The sequence below is a fragment of the Manis pentadactyla genome, chromosome 3 (assembly GCF_030020395.1).
Source record: "Manis pentadactyla isolate mManPen7 chromosome 3, mManPen7.hap1, whole genome shotgun sequence".
In the NCBI taxonomy this organism is placed as follows: Eukaryota; Metazoa; Chordata; class Mammalia; order Pholidota; family Manidae; genus Manis; species Manis pentadactyla.
Genome location: NC_080021.1, coordinates 216,325,475 through 216,351,962, shown reverse-complemented (window position 1 = coordinate 216,351,962; position 26,488 = coordinate 216,325,475). Strand labels below are relative to the sequence as shown.

General features: G+C 41.3%; 1 protein-coding gene and 1 long non-coding RNA gene across 4 annotated transcripts in view; one reads left to right on the top strand and one right to left on the bottom strand.

Moving 5' to 3' along the window:
* The window catches only part of LOC130683058 (uncharacterized), a 56,268-nt gene extending 41,603 nt beyond the window's left edge, over positions 1-14,665 (top strand). The window contains exon 3 of the long non-coding RNA XR_008996670.1: positions 1-14,665. This is a non-coding gene — a long non-coding RNA (uncharacterized LOC130683058).
* Positions 1-26,488, bottom strand: part of ABL1 (ABL proto-oncogene 1, non-receptor tyrosine kinase) — a 149,851-nt gene that overhangs the window by 116,409 nt on the left and 6,954 nt on the right. The window lies entirely within an intron of this gene.

The window sequence follows — 26,488 nt, the reverse complement described above, 5'->3', positions numbered from 1 at the left end:
AGACATACTGAGAGGGTGAAGCAAGTGTTAAGAGTTGGTAAATCTAGGTGAGGGATATACTGGTGGTCCTTAGCACGATGTTTCAGCTTTTTATAGGTTTTAAATTTTTCATTATAAAAACATTAATAAAATAAAATAATAACCAATGCCCTTGACAAGTATAATCTATCCTTCTCAATATCCTTAGGGGAGGAAATTCCACAAATCCCCAGGAAACCAGCACAGCACCATAGTAAGGGGTGTGAGCAGCACCGCGGCAGCCCATAGTCACCTCAGGTGCTGTGCGGGCGCCGCATTCAGACTTAGCAAATTCTCTCTCCACGGGCCTCAGCAATGCTAGGGGGTGGGTGGGTATGACCACCGCCATATTTCACAGGCGTGGGAGCCAGAGCTTTAGTGGGGTAACCCAGTAACTGAGTGATCCCCCTCGAGTCAGGGTAGGCCCAGGACCTACACCTGGGTGGGCGAACTCTGGAGCCCACACTATTCATACTACTAACCTCGTCAAACTTGGTCAGTGCTCAGTGTTGGAATTCACTCGGAAATCACAGCCAGCATTTTTAAAAAATTAAGCAAAATAGAAAATACCACTATGCTCCACAATAAGGGCAGGTATTAATGAAATCACAGACTTTCTTCATACACACACACACACACACACACACACACACACACACACACACACACACACACAGTCATAGTAGAGTGTGCATTCCTCATGCAGGTCTTTTATTCTATATTGTCTCCTCCTCCTCTTTCATTTCCTGCTCAGAAGCTTGTTTAGGAGACCAGAGGAAAAAAAGGAATACAGATTCGGGTGGCTAAGTGAAAAATTCCACTGGGAATTTTCTAATCTCAAAATAAGCCAAAATAATATACTTTCAGTACACACTCATAGATAATGATGCAGCTGGCAAATCTGCTAGTATAATAAAAGATACCTCCAAGTAGGAATTTGGATAATCCCCTTGATATTTGTTAGAGGATATTATCTGTAATTCTATTAAAAGATATCAATTTAAAATTCATGCTGAAATAATATATATAAATATGGCCAATGGTTAAAATTAAATGCGAAGATTCTTCTCTGGTCTTTCTTCTCCACTGAAAATCCCAGTGCATGTCAACATAAAGGAAGGAAGCTGAGTGGTGGAGAATTATTTCAGCAGACTCCCCCCAAACAAGCACCTAACTGTGTATCCTATTTTTATAAGTTAAGCAGGAAAAATGAAGGAGAAAATCATTCCACAAGTGTTTAAGGTCCGCCATTAAAGGAGGGTTTTCTGTGAATTAATCTTACCAAATGAAGTCATAGGAAGAAAGTACTATGTCTTTAAATCTACAGCTATTTTTCATTCCAAGTTTCTGTTTAAGGCCATTACTGCTCCCTGGGGACTGCGTTGACTCACTGCATCTTCAGAATGACGCAAGTGAGCTTCTCTGCACAACTTCAAAACAGACTGTGAATATACCCAGGCAAAGGCTGCCTTTGGAGCCAGCAGACCAGTCAGGCACCACTGGCAAAATTGCCAGGTGCAAGCAGGTGATGAGGACGCCATTCTCCTCATCCTCAGCTTCATCATGCGCTGGTCACTTTCTTCAACTGGTAAAATAACTAGACCATTTTTTCTAAATCCTTCCTTAATTTGCCCATCCTATTTGGGATCTCATATCCACTTTCACTGCCCACTTGGAGGCCAATCTACTTTCCTGGACTTGGTCATATGGTAAGAAGAGAATGGAAACAAGAAAACTAGCTCAGATTTCTCCAGTGGTAGGTATCCCACACACCTTGAGTTCCTTCCTTTAATCATTTTATCTAAAAAAAAATATCATGGGGAGTGGGAAAGCAACTTTAATGATCCATGCTCTCCTACCCTACCCCATTTTTAGAAATAACTGACAGTTGGCTGTAACACTATTTCTTCAGTCTTAGTAGAGACAACACCGAACGGCTCATTTCACCCCCCAAAATCAGTCCTATCTGCACCCTCCAAAGACAGTGAGCATAAGTGGATAACTGACAAGACTAGCAAAGACAGACCATCCACCTGACCACTCAGAATGAACAGCATCAGCCCTTGGCATGTGCCAGGCTCCTGCAGGTGCTGGAGACAGAGCAGACTGACCAAGCCAGTCAGAGCCCTTCCCTGCATGGAGCTTACCATCTAGTGAAGGAGGGAGGCTTTAAACAATTGCCACACTAATAGGGTTCATTGTAAGTATGGAAACTGCCAACAAGGACTAACACAGGTGCTAGAGAATCTGACTGAGGCTAGAAAGGTCTCTGTGAATGTGATAGGTACGATGAGACTGGAGGATGAGGTGGTGTTAGCCAGGGAGAGGACAGTCTGAGATATGAAAGCGGAGGGAACAATTCATTCAGAAATAGTGGGTACAAAGACTGTAAGGCAAGGAAGGACCTGATACAAGTAACAATATGAGGTGAGCAGAATCCAGAAACTGAAGCTGAAAGAGGTTTCCTTTGGGACTGGTCAGACGGAGACAGCCCTAAGATCAAGAGCAACAGGATGAAGGCAAACAAGGCTACATCTGCCTGGCTGTAACCAGATAGCTTCAGCATTACCTGGTTCACCATATTTCCAAAAGGCCCTACAGCTTCCCTCCTAAAACGGACAGCCAAAAACCAGATGAGCCAACATAAAATGTGTTTACTTTTTTAAAAAGTAGTTTACATTTGGGGCTGCTCATTTTCACACACTGTTCTTTTTGAGAACACTCAAATTATAAAAGGCATCTGTGGTGTCAGAAAGCAGAGTGGGCTCTAATAATACAATGGCCGAACATCTGTATATAATAAAACTTCTAGTAATCAAACTCAAGGTCAGGATTTGTCAGTAGTACCTCTGAAGATCAAATGCAATTTCACCATATTTCTATTTTATCCTTACCAAGGCATGAGCCACCTAAAAGCACCAAGATATGACATTGTTTTAAACCCCCCAGTAACTTCCCACAGACCAGATGACATATGTGGTGTATATATTGTTGTTTTTCTTCTAGTGGCCATGTTTGCTTCCTCAAGGCATTTCACTATCAAATGCACCACTTCAAACCTATTTCTCTCTATAAACGTCTGAGCTCCCCCTCCACAAACATAAAGGGTTTAACAGTCCTTTCATGACTTACCACTGGGGACTAGAGTCTTTGCTCTGTCTCAGGACTTTACAGACTGCATTTAGAGGTGAAATCATACTGCACTGTGCCATAAACCAGCAGGCTCTATAATAAAGTAAAGCTGGCGAAGGGCAGAAAAGAGGCAAAGAAGAATGGAATTTTTATAGTAAACAACTTTGCCATTTTGAGTAATGACTATTACTAAAATGTGCTCCTGCTTTTCCAGTATCTCTCCTTCTCCATCTGTTGATCTTCGTTGCCATAACCACCACTTGCATCATCCAACAAACGGCAGGCCCCTCTCCATGCTGTTACTGCTCCTCCATCACTCCAGATCTCGCTCCAGATGGGCTTTCACTCACCTGACAGCTGCTTAGGCCAACAGCTGTTATCATGTCACACAGGGGGGCTGTTTTGTGAACAAGTAACTAGAAATTAATCCTTAGATTTTAAAAAAAAGTCATAGTTCTCAACAATATATATTTAAATCCTACTTAATCATAATTCTCAATTAACTAGAAAGTTTTCTCTTCCCTATTTACCACAAACTTTTTTTTTTTTAATTTTCAAGGACAAAATATATATTTGGCTTAATGGCCTCTTAATTACTCTCTATCAGCAGTAACCCATAATCGTCAAAGGTGTTAAAATAATGACTCTGAGTCTCTGGGGCAAGAGCCCAGAAACGTGGACTGCGCACATGGGCAGATATTTCCTCTCCTGCCAGTGACCCCGTAAAGTTATAACGAAGTTATTTAAAAATCTAAATCCACAATGACGAGGACAGAATGGGAGTTGTCATCATATGAGAATTGCAACACATCTTTGGAATCTGGAAATGGATGGTCATTTACATCACGAGGCAGAGCCGAGCCAAGGAAATCACAGTCGAGGAGAGTCCTGAAAGAGCAGGTGACAGAGGGGGCCTGTCTGCCAGGAAGAACCCAGGATATGAAGATGCAAGTGGAATGGAGAGTGGGAATGAGACATGGGGGGGGACCAAGGATTGTCAGTCTGTATATGCAACAGGAGACAATCAAAACACAACCTGGGCCACTCCCCCCACTCGCAGACACCCACCTCCTGTAAGGCAGGGGACCCCTCTAAGGAAGATAAAGGGCAGTCCGGAGAGTACTTCATGTGGCGTGTCAGCGGCCCAGTGGAAGTAAGCCCTTCAGGAGGGTTTCTTGATTGCCCTACTCATCAGTCCAGAAATACAACCAACCAATTTATAATCCCACCCACGCATGGAGAACTCCCATCAACCTTCCAATTCCCACTTTCTTCAGTACAAATGGACAATCTGATCACCATACTTTCGAGAAAAGCCTAGAGCATCACAGAAAAAGACAAGACAGACAGATTAACCCTGAAGGAAATAGATAATTCAGGAAACTGGAGAAAATTTTTAAAAACAACAAAAACAAAAAAAGCCATGTTAATTCATACCCTCAGAGAGACTCATAAAAATTACATGCTCAGAAAGCAAGAATGTGATGGTTTGAAAGATTTTTAAAATAAGAGAACTCAGTTAAAAATATGACTGCCAAATAAAAAAATTAATTAAAAAATGAATGAAAAATAGTCAAGGAAATCTCTTAAAACCTAGAAAAAAGACAAAGACCCAGGAAGGCAACTATTATATTAATACAAACAAAGAGCCCCTTCTAAGAACGAGACCCAGTTTCACTGCTTCTGCAGCTGTCTGCCAGGTCCTGTAACTGCCCAGCCCCTGCAGGGCTTTCTCCACTTACCAGCCTGGCCTCCAAAGTGCAGCCTCTGAAGACCTCACGAAATCAATTACCACAACTTCTTAACTAAGGTTACCTGAAAGCTTACTTAACTCAAACTTCACAGAAGACACCTAGACCGGCCTAACAGAGTAAAACCAGGACTCTTAAGTTTGAGCTCCTTTGTCTCAGCATAGCCATACCTTCCTGGTCTAGCCTTCTGTGCATCACACAGACCTTCTCTTACATTGCAGACATCCTCCCTCTCGGAGTCATCTTCCCCTTTTTTAAAGTATAAAAGTTCCTTTGTCTGTTGGAGGTAAAACTCAGTTTTTGTGTATCTGAAAATGTTATTATTCCCTCATTACTAAATTATATTTTAACTGAGTTTAAAATTCTAGGTTGGTAATCATTTTCTCTCAGCGATTTAAGGTATGATTCCACTGTCTTGTGGTTTCCAGTGTTGCTGCGGAGAAGTGACGCTTCCAGTCTAATAGCGTTCCTTGAAGGCAATCCGTTTCTATCTGATTGATTTTAAGATCTTTTTGTCTTTGGTGTTTATTATACTATTATACTCCAATTCGCTGGATAAGCCTTTAAGAAAGAAAAATTCTACTTGGGGTTTGCTCTGATTCCTAAATCTAAAAATTCATGTTTTTCAATATTTTTGGAAATTTTTAGCATTACTTCCTCAAATATTGCTTCTTCATATAGATATTTTAGATCGTCTCATGCTGTTCCATTTCTTTAGATTTAGTTTCCCTATTCTTCATCTTTACCTTCCTGTGCTGAAATCTGTGTAATTTCTTCAGCTTTATCCCCCAATTTACTAAATCTGTCTTCAACTATGTCTACCTTGTTTTTAAACCTGTCCATTGAGATTTCACTGATTATATATTTCAGTACTTTTCCAATTCTGATCCTTTCTTCATAAGGTTTTTAGTCTTGTTTTCTATTCTAATATCTAAAGCTCCATATAGTTCTGCTGCTCTTTTATCCTGCTCTCTTGTTCATGGTTATTTGTTTCCTTATGTTTTTAAGTTTTGGATTCTCATCTCATGTCTGGAGAGGTTTTTTTTTTTTTTTCTTTTTTTAGGAGAGCAAGGTACAGGCTTTTATTTAGAGATAAAGTGAAAAGACAGAGCTCCCAGTTCACGCCAGGAGGGGACAAGAGAGTCCCTCTGGAGAGGTTTTATCTGTGGGAATCCTGAGCTATGGCTGTGATGAAGGTAGGTTTATTCAAAGAGAATATGTAATGACTTCTGCCAAGTATCCGGGAACTCTACCAACCTACGATCTCTTTAAAATAATTTCTTTTCTTGGAATTTCCCAGACTACAGATGTCAAGTAAATTCAAACAAGGTTCTGTCGTGATCTCCCCAGTCCACCCAAATCCTTCAACAATGAAACCCTTTAGGTGAGCACACAGAGTTGGATCATATTCAAATCCCTGTGGACCTTGTATTTCCCTTTCCTCGGGCTCTTGCTCAGGATATTCCCTCTGCCCACATCTGTGTCTTCTTCCTGTACCCTTTACTCCTTTTAGTAGTTAAATTTGCGGTGGGGTGAAATTCTACCCCGTTACTCCAGGCCTTTTCATATGCCCAGTCTCTCCCCTCATCTCCCCCCACCAATCACCCTAGTGAGAAGCGGTCTGGCTTTCTTTTGAACCACTATAATTCTTTTTACCCATGTTATTAAAGTGAACCAAATAATCCCTAGTGTTTGAATTAAATGTTTGGGTGTTTCTCCTTCTCTATTCGATTCCTGAAAATCAGGACCATCTTTTGATTCTTCACAGCTCTAACACAATGCTTTATGCTTGTGCAAACAAACAGTAAATAGCTGCCAAATGAGTCAATGAACATATGCAGGAGTGAAAATTCTAAAGCAAAATTAGTATGATGGGTGATATCTCCTCTCCTTCCCAAAGATGCACAAGGGCCAACCAGACGGACATTCTGATGTAAATAACCTAAACCCGGTCAGTCACAGCAACAAATGCTCAGAAATATCCATTTCATATCCTTAAGCTGCTTCAATTCCCAACTAAAATGTTAAAACTGTACTCCCCATGGCAATTACCAGACAACTTTTAAATACCCATGTTTGAAAGAGAAACATCTATGAGTTTTTCATGGTAGATGTTATTTTTTTCCCGTTAAGCAAACAAGCTTCTGAGTAAGATACCTGAAACATTTTAAAAGTATAGCATCAGTTAATGTACAATGAATGTCACATGGAGTAAGAACAAATGTTCCTGTATTCTTACATCTACATAACTTATTGAGCCAATAAAATGACAGAACTCTATGTCCCTTTTTGTCCCCCCAAACTCAAAACACAAATATACAGAACATAAGTTGGCACTCCAGCTGACTCAATGAAAACTCAACGCTGACCTGTAATTTTTTGTTTCGTTTTTTTAAGGGAGTGCCACCATGTGGTGAATGCTTTTACTACACTTTAACATAGGTAATTAATACGAAGGGTGGGTTATACTTGAAAGCAGGGGAAGGAACAAATTATCTAGGCCCAATATGACACAAAATAGAGCCCACATTGTGTAGAATAACTTATAACAGATTACTTTGGCAATGAGCAAATTCTAGAGTTAAAATATTAGAGTTAAGATGTTATGTTATCTGTTTCTTTCAGGAGGATTCAGAATATGATCCTCATTTCCTAAATTTGTGAGACCCAGAGTCAATCCAGCCATTATTTTCACAAGGTCTCACTCACAAGTTTGTCAGCAACCATCATTTCTCCCCCTGGGCCAACAGGAAAGTATCTGTTGTGCCTGGCCAGACCCACTTTCCATGCTGTGGTCATGTGGCTGCTCTGGTTGTTCAGCACAACAGGGAGCAAGCTGGCAGGGGGTGCCGGGGGAGGTCAAGTGTGCTTGGTATGTGTCTGTGGAATGCCACGGGCCACATTCTTCAGAGTGCACCAATGCATGCCACAACCCTGGCGCCCGCACTTCGGAAGCTCCTGGGCAGCAGTTTCTCCAGGACCCTGGGAAACTTGTGGGCGATGACCTGCACCCACTTGGGCTCCATTCTGCCAAATACAATCTGATGAATTCACCCAATTCTTTGCTTTTTTATCTTGCCTCTCCTTGGGGAAGCACTCAAAAGCAGACCAACACCCAAATCTTGTGACAGTTTCCTTATCTAATTCTGCTGATGAACGGTTTTTACACGAGGCCAACACACATGAGTGATTCCTTGGGTCAGTGCCAGGGTTGGGAAAACCTGCCAGACTATGCCCCAATAGATTCATGTACCTTTCAAAAATTTCAACATTGGTTAAAGCACTAAAACTGTGGCACAAAGAAGAAAGCAAAAAGGGCTCTTGGGGGACCTAAGAGGCATATTAGAAACACAGGGGCTATCAGGTCGAATTATGGCTCTAGGTCACCAAATTACTTGGATTTCTTCCCTTACAAAGAAAGAAATACTGATCTGCTATTGTCAGCACACAGGTAAATGGATCTACCAGAAACACCTGCCAGAGGGGCAGTTCATAATTATGTATCAAAAGCCTTCGGTGTACCTATTCTTTTGATGCAGAAATCCTACTTCTAGAAATCTATCCTAAGTAAATGATAAGAAGATACAAAAATGGATCATGAAGAAAATTCTAGGGAGAAAAACTTCCAACAACTTAAGTGCTCATCAATAGAGGATTAGGAGAATTAAGTGGTGGCATATCCAGATCTATCATACATGATTTCCATCCTGCTTCATTTTTACACAGTATTCCCTCCTCCTACAAGAACTGCAGAGAAGTGAGTGAGTAGCACCCAGGTTTCCCCTGGGTTGCTGGCTGTAGTACTGTCATAACCACACAAAGCCTCTCCTCGCACATCTAAAAACCACCCTTTATGCTGATAAAGGCTATGGACCTCCTCACCAAAATAAAACAAAAGAACATGTGAACACATGAATGTTTGTATATATTTTCAGAAAGGCCTAGAATTCCAGAGAGCATATCATTCAAGTTTAAAAATAAAAAATTACCTTGTCAAGGTAACAAATTCTGAATATGGGCATGGGTAATTCTGGCCCAAAAGAAAAGAGGTGGGAGACCTTTAGTCTTTGGAATGGTTGGCTAATCAGGCAGACAGGTATGAAGCTCACCACTAACTCTACTCGTATCCTCTAAAATGATCAAATCACTCTAAACCCAAGGTGTCAGAAACACAAAACAGAATATATTTGACCTCACATACAATAAGCACAAGGAAATAGTGTGCCACAAGGAATGGGCAATCTGTACAGATTTCCAAAGTTACTGGAAAAAAGAAAAGCATATAATTGCCCTAATGGAAGAGGGAAACTTTAACATGAGAAATGACAAGCAACAGAATTTGGTCTGAACCAGAAGACCCAGATATATGTTCCCTATCGGAAGTAATGCAACAAAACAACTTGAAAAGCTCTAGGGAGATACATGGTACACAAAAGTCTCACTTCACAGGATAAATGCACTCCAAAGAGCTCAGCCCTTACTTTCTCCACTGGTTTCTGGGTAAGCTCAGCTATACTACTAGAGAAGAAAATCACCCTACAGGGCACAATGATGACCACATCCTGGCCTCTGGAGCTGGCCCTGACCTGGCCTCTGCCCCACTCCCCACCAAAACTGTCTCCACTCATCGGTCTGCCCACTCAGGACTTTTATATAACTGTCCCTTTTCCTAGAATGTTCTTACCTCTCCAAAGCCTGCTCATCAGTCCAGTCCTGGCTTAATGTCTCCTCCTCAGAGAAGCCATTCCTGCCCTCCTCCTGCTCCCATTACGTTAGACTCATTCTCCCCTCATGCTGGCAGAAGAGGTAGTAGTGGTGGTAATGACAACACATAATCACAACTAAGATATCTGAGTGCTTATTTCTGGGGGCTTTTCCTCATTCACCTTATATGTATTATTTCATTTACAACTCACTGTAAAAACCAAGGACAGGGGTGCCATTATGATGCTCATTTTACAGCAGCCTGGGGGAGGTCCATGTGCAAGAAGTCAAGCCTTCCTGCCAACAGCGCTGCCTTGCCAGCCCTGTGAGGGTGCCACCTTGGAAGCAGCTCCTCCAGCCCCAGTCAAGCCATCAGACGATGCAGCCCCCAGCCAACATCTAGACTGCCATCTCAGTAGAGACCACAAACCAGAACCATCCAGCTAATCCACTTCTCAATTCCTTGCCTGCAGACACTGTGAGGTAATACATATTTGCTGTTTTAAGCCACTACATTTTGAGGTGATTTGTCACGCAGAAATAGATGGCTAATAGTGATGGGAAAACTGAGACTCAGAATGTAACCAGCTCACAGTTACACAACTTGTAAGTGTTGGAACCAAAAATTTTTAATTCTGCTTGTTTGACTCTAGAGCCTGAGCTCTTAACTATGACACTGTGCAGCCTCTTCCATGTAAGGATTAATGCCCCAATAGACCTCAAAAAGGCAAGAATCAAAACTGTCTTTTTTAATACTGTGAACCCACCAAACACCAGTACAATATACCCAGCATGTTACAGATATTTGTCAAAAGAATGAATAAATGGAGTGAATGAAATGAAAATAATTACAAAAAGTTGAAGAGTGGATTATAGCTAACATGTTCTACTCTATACTTTGCTAAATTAAATTTTCTACAATGTACATGTGCTATGGGGTTCACCTCACTGAAAATCAATTTAAACTGAGACCTGAAAGAAAGGAAAATGAATTACCCAAATGTCCCAGGGCAGAGGAACTAGAAAGCAGTGCAAAGGCCCTGTGGTAGAAACAGACTGCCATATTCAAGAAAAAGATGGACCAATGTGGCTATGAGGGGGTGCTGGGACACAGGCCAGATCTCAGTTAGGCATCTGGCTTGTAGTTGAAGTCAAATGAGAAGCTACTGGAGGGCTTTAAGCAGAGAGCAATATGATCTCATTTGCATTCCTGAAAGATTATTCAGGTTTCTGTAGGAAAAATAAGTTGTAAAGCAGAGAGACTGAAAGCAAGAGTATTAGTAAGGAGGCTATTATACAAGCCCAGACAAAGGAATGAATTCGATGAAACGATTCCTGTAAAGTGTTTAACATACTGCCCAACACACTGCACACACCCAAGAATTGCCATTTTTTCTTTGTAAATGCTCAGTTTGAAAATCACTATAAAATACATATATATGCACACAACATAAAATTAAAAATTACTATGTTCTATATTCCAAGGCATGGAAAAATGCTCACAACATACTGTTAAGGTTTTTTTTTAAAGCAAATAAACAAAAACAGCATATCTGTATTAACCCTTCTGTGTGAGAGGGTTTCACAAAATATTTCCACAAAATTAACAGTGGTTATCTGTAAGTAGTGGGATTATGGGTGATTTTTGCTTTCTTCATTATCCCTTTCTATACTTCTGAATTTTCTTTTTTAATAATGGGCATGTATTCCTTTTATAGTGATACATATAAAGTCATTTTCATTCGTGGAAAAAAACTTTTCCCTATACTAAAAAAGAAGAAATTTGAAGAAATGGCTATATCCAGTAAATGAAGGTTTAAATTATTTCAGAGGAGAACCAATGTTAACTGGGAGAGTCTTCTGGTCAAATCGTGTCAGGGAAATGGCGACATTACAAGGCAGCGTGGAGAAATGCTGCTCTCAGGACCTGAAAATGGTGAATGGCTTTGGTTAATGTCTAACAATGACTTTAAAAATATAAAATAAAAGGGGGAGTTGATGAAAACAGGATATGTCAGCATTTCTTGATTTTGTCCTCCTGGTCCTAATAATTCTTCATAACAAACTTTCCTCCACAAAGAAGAGAAAGAAGGCTGGGAGAGACTTTGGGTAGGGAAAGACTGATGGTTTCAAGAAAAGACAGCTGCCACTTTACCACCTAGACGTTGACTGTCAGATTTTAATGAAGCCAAAGACTGTGAATAGACACAAAAAAGGGGAAAAAGTAAACTTGGCCCCCAAAAATGTATAAGAGAAATTATCTTCCTTAAAAAGTCAAGAAGCAGTTTAATAAGGATTTATTATCCTAAGGTTTAAGCAGAAAAGTCATCTTTGAACATTTTTAAGTCTTTTTACAAGAATCAGTTATGCAGCCACTTGGAAAAGATCAGAATATTTCCTGCTTTCAAGAACCCCTGACATCTGTGAGACTTGGAAGGGTCTATGTTAAGAGGACAGAAAGAAATCCAGGAACAGCAGATCTCTTGTTACCACACGGTGGCTTCTTCACAAACCCAAGAGGCGCAGGAATCCTGACTGATAACAATGTCCCAGTTCTTAAGTGTGTAGGTCCCCAGCACTAAAGCTGAAGTTAAGCAGGAACAAGAGAACAAACACGGATACTGTTTGTCCTTAGTACAGCCAAATGGCATCCAATAGCACCAGGATTGACAGGCAAAGCCATAGCAAAGTTAACCCCAATCAATCCCTAACCCAAGCATAACGTGACTGCATTTCAACCCGGTTATCACACAACTACAGCATGGCCTGGGGAGAGTCTTCTGAGTCTGTGACCGGAGTCTTGGCTCCTGTCCTGGCTCCACCACTGAGACAGACTCTAAGCCAGCTTCAGCATATGAGAGTGTAGCTAGTAATACTAGCCCTGTGCAGCTATTGGGGGGATTACGCAAGAGGGTGTATGCAAACCCCTAGACGAATCCCAGACACACAAGGTATGCTCACCAGTTATGACACTACGCAGCTGATATCCTAGGGAAACACCCCTTGCTCCACAGAAGCCTGCAAGTTGTGCAGTTGCCCACAGGCCTCCACAGCCCTGAAAAACCTTGGGAAAGCATCTTATCAGGCCTCCCTCTACTTCAATGAATGAGATAATGCCCTCTCTTAGCCTCCCAAACTCAATGAGATGGGTATGATTTTGGCTGAAATAACTAGCTCGACCTGACAGCTAGTAAAGTAAAATCCAAACTCTTTGGATTTTACTTCTCAGGTCTGTCTGACTACAGGGCCCAAACCCTTAGCCACTCTGCAAATCAAAATGGAGAGAATATGCTGCGCATCCCGCACAGCACCAGGCTCAGAGTAAGCATGCATACGAGGTGGCAAATCACCTAAGTAATATTAACAGCATCCCTCAAGGAAGGAATTACTAGACCCACTGTACAGCTAAGAGACCTGATGTAAAACTCCTGGAGGAAGAGACAGTGCTTACAGGGGGTGCCCTGGAGGGGCCAAAGTTTCTTAATTTTATCAGAATCTTCATCAAAGTCCTCCAGCTTTTCCTATGAAATTTAGATTCTCAACCGGAAAGTGGAGCCTGTACGCTTCCCACCACCCGGCATTCTCCGCCAGGAGTCAGAGCCCTTGCCACGTGGGCTGATCTCAGAGCATGTCTTAGAACAACCTGCTCTCACTGAGTTCTGAGAATGTGCTCACACCAGCCTCAGTTTCTTTGTTTATAAAACAAGCTCCTAAAAGGGCCTCAAGAGGTCAAATAAAATGGCCTGGGTCCCCCTTTCCATCCAACCTTCAGTACTCCCCCACTTCCCTGGGAACAGCTCTGGAGTGAGAACAGCAGGCAGCCCCAAGGGGTGCCCAGCTCTGTCCAGGCTGGGAGCCCAGAGGTTTCCAAACACCTGAATTCAAGGCAAGAAAGAGTTTTGTTTTCATTTTCTTTTAAAACGCCCCCAGAGACACACACACCTCAAAACTTCCTTACAGTTAAGTCAAAGTGGATAAAGATCAGTTATCACGTATTAGAAAGCAGCCAGCCAGTGCTGATGCTGCAAAGGTCAGCAGAGGCTAGCTCCGAGGGCACAAAAGTTTCTTTTAGACATCTGAAGATAATTCGGCATGCAGCAACAGAAACAGCCCCTTCCCCTCAACTCCCGTAAACCCTAACTTCTCTTTGGTAAAATGCTACCAGGTTGCCTTAGACACTGTCAAGATAATCCCAAAGATGAAGAGAAAATGTTAGAGAAAAATGTATTTCAATGACATGAAAGAGAGAAACTTCCATTTATAGCAATGCTGAAAAATTCACCAACTTTGCTGTGTTTGAAGACATAAAATGCTTCAAAAGTTGTGAAGATATAGTGACCGCCCCCTAAATTAGCTAATTTGAAATCTAAAGCATGCTGCAATGGCATGTGGGAGGTGAACTGCTTTCATTAGACCAAATAATTAATTAATACATCCATCCAAAGCAGAAGGCCGGAGAAGCAGCTCTCCCCAGGAGGAGAACTGAATGGGGAAGCCGCAGTGCTAACCCGGTTTGTCAGAAGTCAGGGAGAAGTGAAAACACACAAAACCTTCCAAACCCAGCTGTTTTCCTAAATCCGTATAAATCTGGAAGCAGGCTACAGCAGGGCACCGACTTCGATGTGTTGGTCTTTGCATTTATAAAGCCATTCTTCTTTATAAGGAAAGTGCTTGCCCTTTCTCTCAGAGACATGATTCCTTTGAAATACTAAATGGCTTACATAATGGGCCAACTACAATTCTTTCAAGTCACATTTTAATAAACGCTAAGAGTAATCAATTCTTTTCTGTTTTGACAAAAACATATCCTGATACGGAAGAGTGTTTTTTCTGTACAATGAAGCTCCTGGAAGGCACAGGTCTTGGAGAGTGTCCTTGTCCCCCTCAGTCCCCACACTCCCAGCCGGAGTAGCCGTCTAGAGGGCAGAAGAGAGACTGGCCATCCACAGGCCAGGGAGAGTAGCAGTCCAGCAGAGGCCCGCACGGTGCTGGCGCAGACCTGTCAGTCCACAATCCCGCTGGCCCTGGGAAAGGAGCTGCAGAGCGGCAATGGCCTGAGAAATTAGAGCTTTGGTGTTACCCAGATGGAAAAACGGGGAAGAATGGTCAAAGGGCCTCCGAATTTACATGCTGTGACAGCTAACACACCAGACACACCTTATGAGTGCACAGGAAAATCATGTGAAGAGGCGTGGCTTACAGAAGCCACAGGAATAAGTCCTACCAGGCAAATCAATCTGATCATCATGACAGTGACTCTCCCCAGCGACCTCCCGGGTCCCAGGGAGAACCACAAATAATGTGTGAATAAGTGCTGAGTGACAGACCGCCGGGGGAAGAGCAGATGAAGACTGCTCACCCAGACCCATGACTGGGGCATGCCCCAACCCAAAGCCTCACCTTCATATGCGCAAGTCAGAACTACAAGGAACCTATTTTTATGAATGTCACTCCCATTTTTGGTCACCAGACTGAAGTTCACGGAATCCCCTTTACCTCCTCCCCGTCTGTCCACCTGACACATCCAGTCAATCCCACAGGCAAGATGGCTCCTGGCATCATCTCCTTTCTTCAGGTTCTTCTTATCTCCTACTTAAGCACCTTCCTTTCCATCCCCAACCAAAACTCAGATGACAGATTAATTCTCCTCGATCGTAGCTATGATCTTTTAGTGAATTCCTTCAACAAACACTTATTGAACACTTGCCATGTAGAGGTCTAAGTACTGGGGATACTTTGATGGTGCCAACATCCTACTGGGAACTATCTATAACTGCCAGTGCACACCAAATAGCTCCAAAGTCTTTGGCTTGGCACTCAAGGTCATCTCTGAAATAGCCCTAGCATGCCTTTCCTGCTTGAATCTACATAACCCCCTGAATATCCCAGCCAAACTACTCCTCACATCCTTGGCCCTCTCCCACCTGAAGATACTTCTCTCCCTGGCTAGACAGAAATCGCCCTGCAAAATTATTCTCTTGTGCATTCAATAAAGGCACTCAGGAAAGGAAAGGCCGAGAGTGTTCGCAGAGTCCCAGTGTCTGAACCCCATCTTTATCTTCATATTCTGCCTCCTCTGGAATCCAGTGACAGATTAATCACTGCCTTCCAGAAGCCCAGCCTATTACTTGACTGCTCGCATTGTCTGAAAGCTCTTTTCACACTAAGGCCAAACGTGCCTTACTTTGTGACATCTATCCACTACTCTTAATTCTGCCTTCCAGAGCAGTGCAGAGTGAGACCAACTCCCTTTTACATGACAGTCCTTTCAATATTTTCAGATGGCTTTAGCCTCCTCTTCTCCAAGTTAAAAACATCACCAAGTTTCTTTAACCATCCATTATTCCATCACTCATTTAAGAAACACTTACTGAACATCTACTATGTGGTAGGCACTACAGCACAATCTCTGCTCTAAAGACACTGAAGAAGGAGCGACAGAAAGGCCATTATAAAACAGTGTGACAGACCTCACAGTGGTAAGCACAGGACGCAGTGGGAGCAGAGGACATTATATCTAAGTTTAATTAGATATCATACATAGGAGTTACCAGGTGGTATTTTACCACAGGCAGAAGAACACCATAATTTTCACGTTGGCTACCTTCCTCTGAAGAATGAATCTATGAATGAATGCAGCTAGTAGTTCCTGATTGTTTATTCTGACCTAAGCAACATACTAGGCATTTACTATACACGCCTTCTATCCTTCCTTCATAACAACCCTAGAAGATGGATACTAATGTACCCACTTGAAAGATGAGAAAATTAAGGCTTAGGGAAGTAAAATAAGATGTCCAAGGTCTCATACCAAGTAAGTAGCAGAGACAGGATTCAAATGCAGCTCTGTCTGATTTCAGAATCTGGTGCTTAATCACTGAACTAACTGGTTATGGTGCTCACCTTTGTTCGATCATCATTCCCTTCAAGAACCTAATGAAAGCTAGCCTCCTTTCAAAGAAAAATGTTAATCAGGCACATTCACACAAGTATGCAGAAAATTCCAGGGGTCAAAGACTCCCTAAATTCTATGCATACATCTTAATAGCCAGGTTAAGAACTTCGGGTGAATATAGTGGACGGATGCTCAATAGCCATTCCATCCTCCTCATGTGTCCAATATCAGAGACTGGAAAGCTAAACACGACACATCCCCAACTTCCTTACAGCTAGGGTTTGAACGGGACTTAGGTTCCATCAACTGGATATAATCACATGCGACTACGAGAGCAGATGTGAGGCACAGCACACTTCTGATGCTTCTGCTATCGCTGGGGGCAAGCCCAGCTGCACAAACATTTAGTTTTCTGGGGCAGAATTAGGGGTCCCGTGTACAGGTATAGGCTTCATGGATGTTGAATGGCAAGCATGCAGGGCAGCTCTTTTGCTCTGGAGTCAGGAGTATACTGCTCTTGGCTGCAGCAATGGCTCAACTTGCCAATGACTGGAGGCTGCAGGTTCCTTGGGGGGTCTGCGGGGTGGCTTTGGGGTCACTCAAGAAGTTCAACCTAGAACCCTCTTTTTCAGGCCTCCCTAATACTCTGTTAGTTATCTAATACTTTATAATAAGTTCCTTGCAATAAAATGAGCTATATAGTGGGGCTCTCTATAACTGAACCCAAACCAGCAGAACATTCCTGTTCCAGAGTTTAAGAAATCACTAGTAGTTGTACTAAATTATAAATCCCAGGACATAAGGCTCTAGTCTCCATCTTCTGCTTTATTATTATTTTTAAGCCCATGATCCACAAACTGTAATTTCAGACTAAAGGGCTCCAAAATTTCAAGATTTCAAAAGTAATTTGGGGAAGAACCGGTTGCCCCTCTGTTTGGGGGCTGAGCAGCAGGTGTATATAGTGCGTTATATACATGGTATTAAACAGTAGAGAGCTATGCTTCCAGGTGTGCACCTGTGATACACATTACTAGTGCTCACAAACAACTGGTAATCCTTCCCTTTCCTGAACACAAAGACGATGAGATTTCTTTGCAGTGAGGTGGCAACTTGTACCTAGTTCTAGACAGGGGATGTAATCAGAGGTGGCCATGTGTCCTCTCCTGGCTGGAGAACTTAAGAGTCAAGTCAGTTCACAGTGCTGGCCGCTTGCTTACCCTACTGCTTTCCAGCTGTGCAGCCACAACATGTTGGGGCCTCTATCCCTCTGGGTCCCTGAGCAGCTTTGTGGGGCAGAGCAGCCATACCCACAAGAAATCACCTTGCTGATTAAGCAACTGGGATTTGAGAGTTGTTAATTACCATTGCAAAGCCTAGCCTAGCTTAGCCTGCCTTACCCACCACCCTGAGAAACTCTCACACATGTACACACGGAAGTGTGTAGCAGGACATTGACTGCAGCACTGTGTATGTCACAGAAAAGGTGGAAACAATTAAACAATGCATAAACCATGATTTTAAGAATACTATACAGAAATTCAAATGAGGACTGAGATCTACATGCATCACACAGGCAAATCTTAAGTACAATGTTGAATAGTAAAGCAAGCTTCAAAAGGATGTGTACAGAATGATACCATTTACATAGTCTAACATTATATGATGGTGTTTTGCATGTTTCTAAACATGTTTCAACAAAGGATAAAGCCTCTTCCCTATTCTATCAACCCTCTCCCCATGACACCAGTCCCACCAAAAGAGTAGCTTAATAGAAAAATAATATGTTTGGGTAGGATTTTTTTCTCCTCTTTAATTTGCCCCTACTATTCAATTGTTAAAACTTAGAAGAAATAAGTTGAAAAGTCAGTAATGAAAAAGCCTTTACCAGCCAACCTCTAAGTAGCTAATTTTACTTAGCAATATTTTTTAACTAAATGAGAAGGTCCTCCACTAGCACTAGCATTCAAACAGAAATTCTATATCTCAAATTATGAAGACAAATAAACAATTTCATGTGGTAGTAACAATCATCCTGTACCTTCATAAATCATCTGTCAGTTGCCAAAGCTCTTTGACATCAGCCCGTCTCCGTCTCCCACTGCCCTGGGCGGGCAGGGTGGATCATCATCCCCATTTGACAGGCAGGGAAGCTGGATATCAGTCCTATCCGATCAGCTAAGTGCCTTCTCCAAGATCACATAACTTTAAGTATCAGGACCAGAACTAGAAGCAAATACTTATAAACAGCAAATGTTGGATCAAGCCAACATACTCTAAAGCATACTGCTAAGAGCAACTAAGCAAATCAGAAATGTAAAGTCTTATAATCTTTGGAGGGGATGGATTATGGTAGGTTAGCAAGCAAATGGCATATAATCCCATTTTCTGCACCATGACCATTTTAAATAATGGGCTCTTCAATTTCCAGAGACTGAAACCTGGTTCCATTTATTTATATTAAACTCCAAATGTCATATTAAAAGAAGCATAATTAAAATAACATAATACTATAAGGATATGTCATCTATTTTGTATCAGTTCATTTATTCTACTCTGCCATGCCTTTCTGAACCAAGGTCTTTAATTCTTAGATTATGGTCACCGGCATTCATTTAATTCCCCCATGTAACTCTCTATAAGAACTCAAGCAACAGAAATTACTATGTTGGACTTAATCAAGGACTAAAAAAGAATTTAGCACAACTTATTACTATAAGCCATTGTTTCAAGAGAAAATAAATGGTTAGGGCTTAAAATATAGTCTAAAATATTATTAAGTGATCTGCAGCAATAGTAATTACATAATCACACGAGGGAATAAAGAACCATAGCCTGATAGGAGCAAAAAGTAATCCTGTATCATGCCTGGGGTAATGGTGGTGGCAGGGCTTGTTACACATTTTCCTCTTAAAAAGGCAATTTGATAGAGAATCAGCATGATTTAGACTTCTTATGCCTCATTACAAAGCTATATGACAGTCACCCCCTACATTAGAATCAAGCATATTATCAACTCAGACAAAACTTTATAAAGAAACTTAACAAAATAGAATTTTTTCTATTTCTAGACAATTTTATCTAGACAAAAAGAGATTTGTAATGTGTTATTTTATACTATACAGTATAACAATGCTGTTAGGCAAGATTCTGCAGTAAAACTGTAATATTCTTGCTTTTAGCTATGATTCAGTTCACTCTTTTCTTCCTCACACTTATAAAGGCAAAAAAAAAAAGAAAATTAAAATTTATCAGGTTTTTTCATGAAAATATGCTCAACATCATTAGTCATGATGCAAATTAAATGCAAATTAAAACCATAATGAGATACCCACTAGAATGGCTAAAATAAAAAATACTGATAATGCCAAGTTCTGGCAAGGATGCCAGGAATTCTGGCTTATAGGGATATAAAATGACAGCCATTCTGTAAAAGTTTGGCAGTTTCTTATAAAATTAAGCTTACACTTATCACATGGTAAGTGTAATTCACATGCCTAGGTCTTTACCAAAGCGTGGAAGCTGAAAAAAGGCCCTCTAAAAGATATCCACAATCTAGTCCCTGGAATTTATGAACGTTACCTTTCATGGCAAAAAAAGGATCTCTGTAGATGGGAGTAAGGTACTTGAGATGGGGACTGTATCCTAGATTGTCCAGGTGGGCCCTAAATATGATCACAAGTGTCCTTATAAGAGCCAGGCAGAGGGAAATTTGACTATGAAACAGGAGGAGAGTAACAACAGAAGTGAGAAGTTTGAGGGATACAAAGAGGTCACAAACCAAGGAATGCTGGCAGCTTCTAGAAGCTGGAAGAGGCAAAGAAGTAGCTCTTCCCCAGAGCCTCGGAGGGAGCAAGGCCCTGCTGACACCATGACTTTGGCCCAGCAATGCTAATTTCAGACTTCTCATGTCCAGAACAGTGGGAAAAAAATTTCTGTTGCTACAAGTCACCCAGTTAGTGGTAATTTGTTACAGCAGTCACAGGGAACTAAATGTTAAGTAAATTGAAAAATTCCCACAAAAACAGAACAGAAAGGTTGATAACACCTCTGTTCACAAAAATCATTAACTAGAAACAACCCAAATGTACCTCAGCAGATGAAGGAATAAACTGTGGTATATCCTGGTGATGGAATACCACTCAGCAGTGAACAGGAACAAATTATTGCTGCACTAAACCTTAGCTGAATCTCAAAAGAGGTATGCTCAGTATAAGAAGCCAGTCTTAAAAGGTTACATACTGGACTGTTCCATTTATATGACATTCTCAAGAAGACAAATACAGTGACAAGGACAGGTCAGTGGTTGCCAGGGAAGGGGGGCAGGTCATGACAACAAAGGGAAAACAGCCTGAGCAAAGTTGTTGGAGTTATGGAACCGTTACGTGCTCTGTTGTCATTGGTGGTGGTTACACAAGTCTGCCAGTTGTATTTACGGCTTATTCTACATCTTTTCTTACTAAATCAGCACTAATGCAGTAACAAAGATGAATGAAGTAACTTTTGAGCCAGAAGAATTCCCCAAAGACATTTGGACCAGTCCACTTCCACTTCATAATTAAATACAAACTTAAGAACTGTAAAGTTACACTTCCAATGGTAAAATAATAAGTAACCAGGATGTAATGAATATAGTCAAGATATTGTAACAGCTTGGTATGGTGATAGCTGGTACCTAGAACTGTCATGTATATAAATGTTGAATCACTATGTTGTACACCTGAAACTAATGTAATGTAATACTGTGTGTCAACTACCCTTCAATAAAAAATAATTATCTACAAAAAAAAAAAAAAAAGAACTGTAAAGTCAAAAAGTGCTCCTGTACAGAAAGAGCCTCAAAGAAATTTGCCTGACTCCTCATTCTACTGCTAGTGAAGATGCTGGAGAAAAACAGCATGGCTAAGTGACATAAGAAGAGAGCAAGGGCCTGGAAAACCAGCCTCCAAAAAACTGCACAGAGCATAAGATTTACTTTAAATCCTATAAATTTCTTTACATTGACAGATTCCCAGAAAGGCATGGGGAGAATTATCCATCACAACACAAAGAAAAAGGGCAAATACTCTGGGTAGATCAGTAAATTTCTTAGGCTTTTGTCCATACATTAAGCCTTCTGACCAGGGAAAATTAAGTTTGCTTTATTGTATAATTCTAGGTTGGGCTGACAGCCACACATGCTTATAAACCTCAAAACTTACCTCAGGCAAACTAACCACATTGGATTACAGACCAAACTGTGCTTCATGAATCTGTCTTCTATCCAGGTTCATAAATGCAACCTATGTAGACTTGAGAAAAGGGCCAAAAAAAAAAAAAAAATGAAGTGTGCTAAACAAGCAGCAGTAGATTTAAGGATTAGGTAACTTTGTCCCGAAGAAATAATAAATTACAGGAGGGAACGAAGAGTAGCTATCTGGCCAAAGGCCACTGCCTCTCAAGGTGAGCACAGCCTGAGGCCCAGGCTCCAAGAGAGTCCTCAGAGAAAAACCACCAGCAGAGCGGATTTCCCCGGCAGCCACGGAAAGTTCGGAAAGGTCCCTGCAGCGCGCACCCTCCAACCACCCGATAGGAAGCACTTTTAAAAAGTGTCTACAGTTCAAGGACTTTTCTCTAGAATTTTCTGGAAGAGTTGCATTCCAGTATCACCATATGTTCAGATTCGAAAACCTTTTTATGCAAATGATATTATTACACTGAAGAAAACAACTAGTTCCCTAATATTACAAAATGTCAAAGTAAAATAAAATTCTCCTAATTATCCTGCAAATTCTTTCACTTGAAGGAGTGCTCAGGATTGCTTGTGCTGTCTCTCAAGTTTCCATCTCCCCCTGGCTACCCCTTTCTCCTGCTCCTTGATGGCAACCCCAAGGATAACTGAAAAGCAGAAACATTTTCTCCTACTCCTTACTTCTCTGTTTCTTGAAATTAACTTTTTTTTTTTGTATCATTAATTTACAATTACATAAGCAACATTGTGGTTACTAGATTCCCCCCATTATCAAGTTCCCACCACATACCCCATTACAGTCACTGTCCATCAGTGTAGTAAGATGCTATAGAGTCACTACTTGTCATCTCTGTGCTTGAAATAAACTTTCAAAAATAAAATCATCCTTATTTGGGAGCAACATCCCAATGTCTACATAAAACTCCACAGTGTGGGATTACTGGGACTAAGACCACAGCTCTCCTAGGCCTTTGCCCCTTCAGCCGAAGAGGGCCCCCAGTCAGAGGTCACACAGCAGGTGTCAAGGTAGACCTCAGACCTGGTGTGAGCACACACACACTCCCTCAAAACCGACAGGCTGTATAGATAATCCTTAATTACCAGCATTGTACAATCTTGCCGCAGGCAAACAGCTCATCACAGTGTTGTTACCACTAGAGTTTACTTCTTGATCTTCCTTTGGTTCAGTCATTTTTGGCCCTCTACTTAATACTGACAGATATTTTATTCTAGAATTATAAACAACAGCAGCAGCAATAATTAGTATTTGTTAGGAGCTAACCAAGTGCCAGGCACTATTAGACTTCTTTTTCTTTATGATTTTTATTTACTGTATTTTCTTTTTTACTGTTATCTCACCAATAGCACAATCAAGGTAAGAACTTTCCATTCTGCAAATCAAGAACCAGACTCAGGTTAAATAGACTTGCTGCAAAGCTTGTAGCACAGAGGATGTGCCCAACGGATACCTACTAAGTAAATGCTGGTGTCTGTGATCACACTGCTAGTATGTAGTAAGCTGGGATTTGAATTCAGATAAAACCATGATTTCAATGTCACCCCTGTCTCCCTATTTAACTAAGAGAGAGACACAGAAGCAGGAAATTGTCAAGGGACAACTCCTATACATTCTACAGTCTGTACTTTCATTTCTGGGAAGGTGTGGATTAACATACACTGTTACACTGTCAAACCTTATTTTTCCAGGTCTCCTTTATTTATTTTTTTGATCTTCAGTTTGCCGGGGGTGCGCTCTACTCTTTTAAAAATACAACTTTAGCTACAAACAAGCAGGAATTTCATAATCAGACAATTCTGTAGTTTCATGAGATCAAAAATGCCAAACTTCAACATTGATATACAGTTTCCATATGCATGTCAAAGAACAAGAGCTGACGTCTGTTATCAAAAGAATTTAGGCTGAAATGTGAGGGAAAGAACTTTAGAATGAGAAACCTAAATGTGAAAGCATTTCCCCCTCATATCAGGAGCCTGTATTTCCTATCAGAAGCCAGGATATGTAGGCAAGAGAGAGGAAGAGAGAAACAAGGAGGTATCAGGAACTTTGTTATTGTTTGTTAGATTTTTCTTCCTTTTACTGAAAACTGCAAATCAAAGCAGTGGGGTGCTCTATTAGGCAGGCCAGCATAAAACCACCTACACACTGGACAATCACAAGGTTTCAAGGAAGGGATAGTGCCCTCTCTTTACCCCTTGCCTGCTTGGTCTCCATAAAAGCAAAGCAAACAGGTGAAAAACTTTCAACTTGCAAACTTCAAATACAATCTTGGCAATTTTGTTTGTGTGATACATATAGAGATATATACTATATATATATATATATATATATATATATATATATATATATATATAGTATGCTTACTCAAAAACTTTTAGGGATAAGGGTCCATGATATTTAACAAAAATGGAGACTTGCTCTACATAATGGGAACCACCAGAGGAACTGCACTTTAGAATAAGGGCTCTGGCATTATTTGGTAACTTTTAAAAATAATATGTCAAGGGCTCTGCACAGAGCATAGCACACTCAGATGTCAGCTGTAACAGGTAAGGAATATATGACAACACCTGGTGTCTGTCTAAAATGGGTTACTTAGATGCAACTCACCATCTGTGAATCAAGTAACAGCCTCCAGTTTCCCAAGTGCACTTCAGAAGTGGTGGAAGTGCTTTTGCTGCAGTGGGCCTCAACTTCCAGCCAGTGGAGAAGAACTTTTAAATGTGGTCATCAGTACTTCTCAGAAGTATGCCCAGAGAGTACACTCTATTGGGTTAACAACTGAAAAGCCATGTGTGCACCCCATCTGACTCACTGCTGAGCACACATCCTCAACATGACATCTGCTGCAGATGGAGCAGGTAAGATAAGTGATAAAAAGTATCAGTAATCTTCACAAATGGCCATCCTTTGAGTTCATCCAAAACTGAGGACAACAAGAGAACCTACAGGCCGCTGCAGCCCTGCTGGGCCTAGGCATGAGCCCCGCACCATCACACAGCACAGGCACTCTGGGGCAAATGGCTGCATCCCTCCCGCTTGACAGCTGGTTCACAAAGGGCACGGAGGTCAGAGCGAGATGCGCCACAGCCTCACGGTACTGCTATGTGGTATCAAGCAGCTGCAGCGCTCACTAACGCCAACCAACACACTTTATTCCTTTTCCTATTCCTTTTTCACTACCTTTTTCTTACTTTGCCCTTGTTTTTCTCTGTAGTGGATTGTAAATGCCTGAGGACAGGCTTGGTCTTGCCCTCCTCTGTATATCCCCCAGGTCTTGGCCAAAACATGCACTCCAGTGGAGTAACTGGTATTCCTGCTCTCCTCCCTCCACCAAGGGTCTGCTGTGGCTTCTGTGAGTCGGAGGCGGCCCCACGACTAGCACACACAAAGCTCAGCAGCCAACACATGGCAGAGGAACTTAGTACCTAAGCACAAAAAAGTAGCTAACCTCCGGTCCTTTCCAGTCCTGAAATTAAAGGACAACTCAGGTGCAAGGATGTGACCCTTTAGAGTGAGTATTTGTGGCCATTCGTTATACGATTCAGTATCAAAAAGAGATTTTACATAATGGTGAAAAAATAAAATGTTTGATTACATGAATTCTAAAACTAAATCCCCCTCCTTTCAATGTTGTGAACATTTTCAAAAGGATTAGTCCATCTTCAAAAAGTAATGTTTTGATAGAAGAAAATACTCAAGCTATCAAACACTTAATCTCAACCCCAGCTCTCTAGCAAATCAGCAGCGTAATCCTAAAAACACTACTTCACACAACCAGAACCACAGCTTTCTCCAAGAAAAACAGGAATAACTTTTTACACCACAGATGCAAAAAAAAGTGCTTTAAAAATATTTAAATCTTTACACAGCCATAAGAGTCATTCTGCTATAGAATCATGAATAAATCCATGAATGAATCACCAAAAAACCAAATTACTATATGACACTGAAGAAGTAGAAAGTATATGTTTATGTGGAATGTATTCAACACCAAGGTAAATCAACAAGTTGTTTGTTTTGACTAAATTCTTGATACTGGGCAGCTGCCTTTCTTTCTTTCTCTCTCATAAACGTCCAAGTGCCAAAAATGAAATCTGTTTAAGGGAAGGTTGCAGTTAGTTTAGGTGTAATTATAAAGTCAGCCCTCTACTCCTGTCCTGTATTTCCAGATTCAGTTAGTGGCTGCAAGCAGACCTTGACACAAAAAAGGTGAGACCAGGGATGAAAGGTACTGCTGGCCCCAACAGAGGTCTCCCCACCGCTTCACCACCACCACCAAATTGAACAAGTGCCCCTTGCCGAAGCCCATTGGCGGGACCTACCTCACACTGTTGATTCAAAAGCAATAACCACTTTCCCAAGCAGATGGCCAATGGTGATCCTTAGGATTGTAAACTGGCCACAAAGAGCCTTTTGTTGGCTAGCTATTTTGTCCCCTTGTTCTGGGGTAGTCTGCAGTGCTATGCCAAGCTCACAGCACATGACACAGAGTGGGCACAGAGATAATCACCCAGTTAGATTCAACTCCACATTTACTGAGCACCGAGTCTGTAAAAACTACAGTGCTTGACCCATGAAAACATATAAACATGGTCTCCACCATTAAGGAACCAAATACTAAATGTCAAAGAAAAACAGAAAAAAAAAAAAATCACAGAAAGGTAAATCTGGAAGAAGCAGACATTTTGAAAACTGTAACAATATATAGGAATCATTTACCTTCATCATTAACAAGAAAA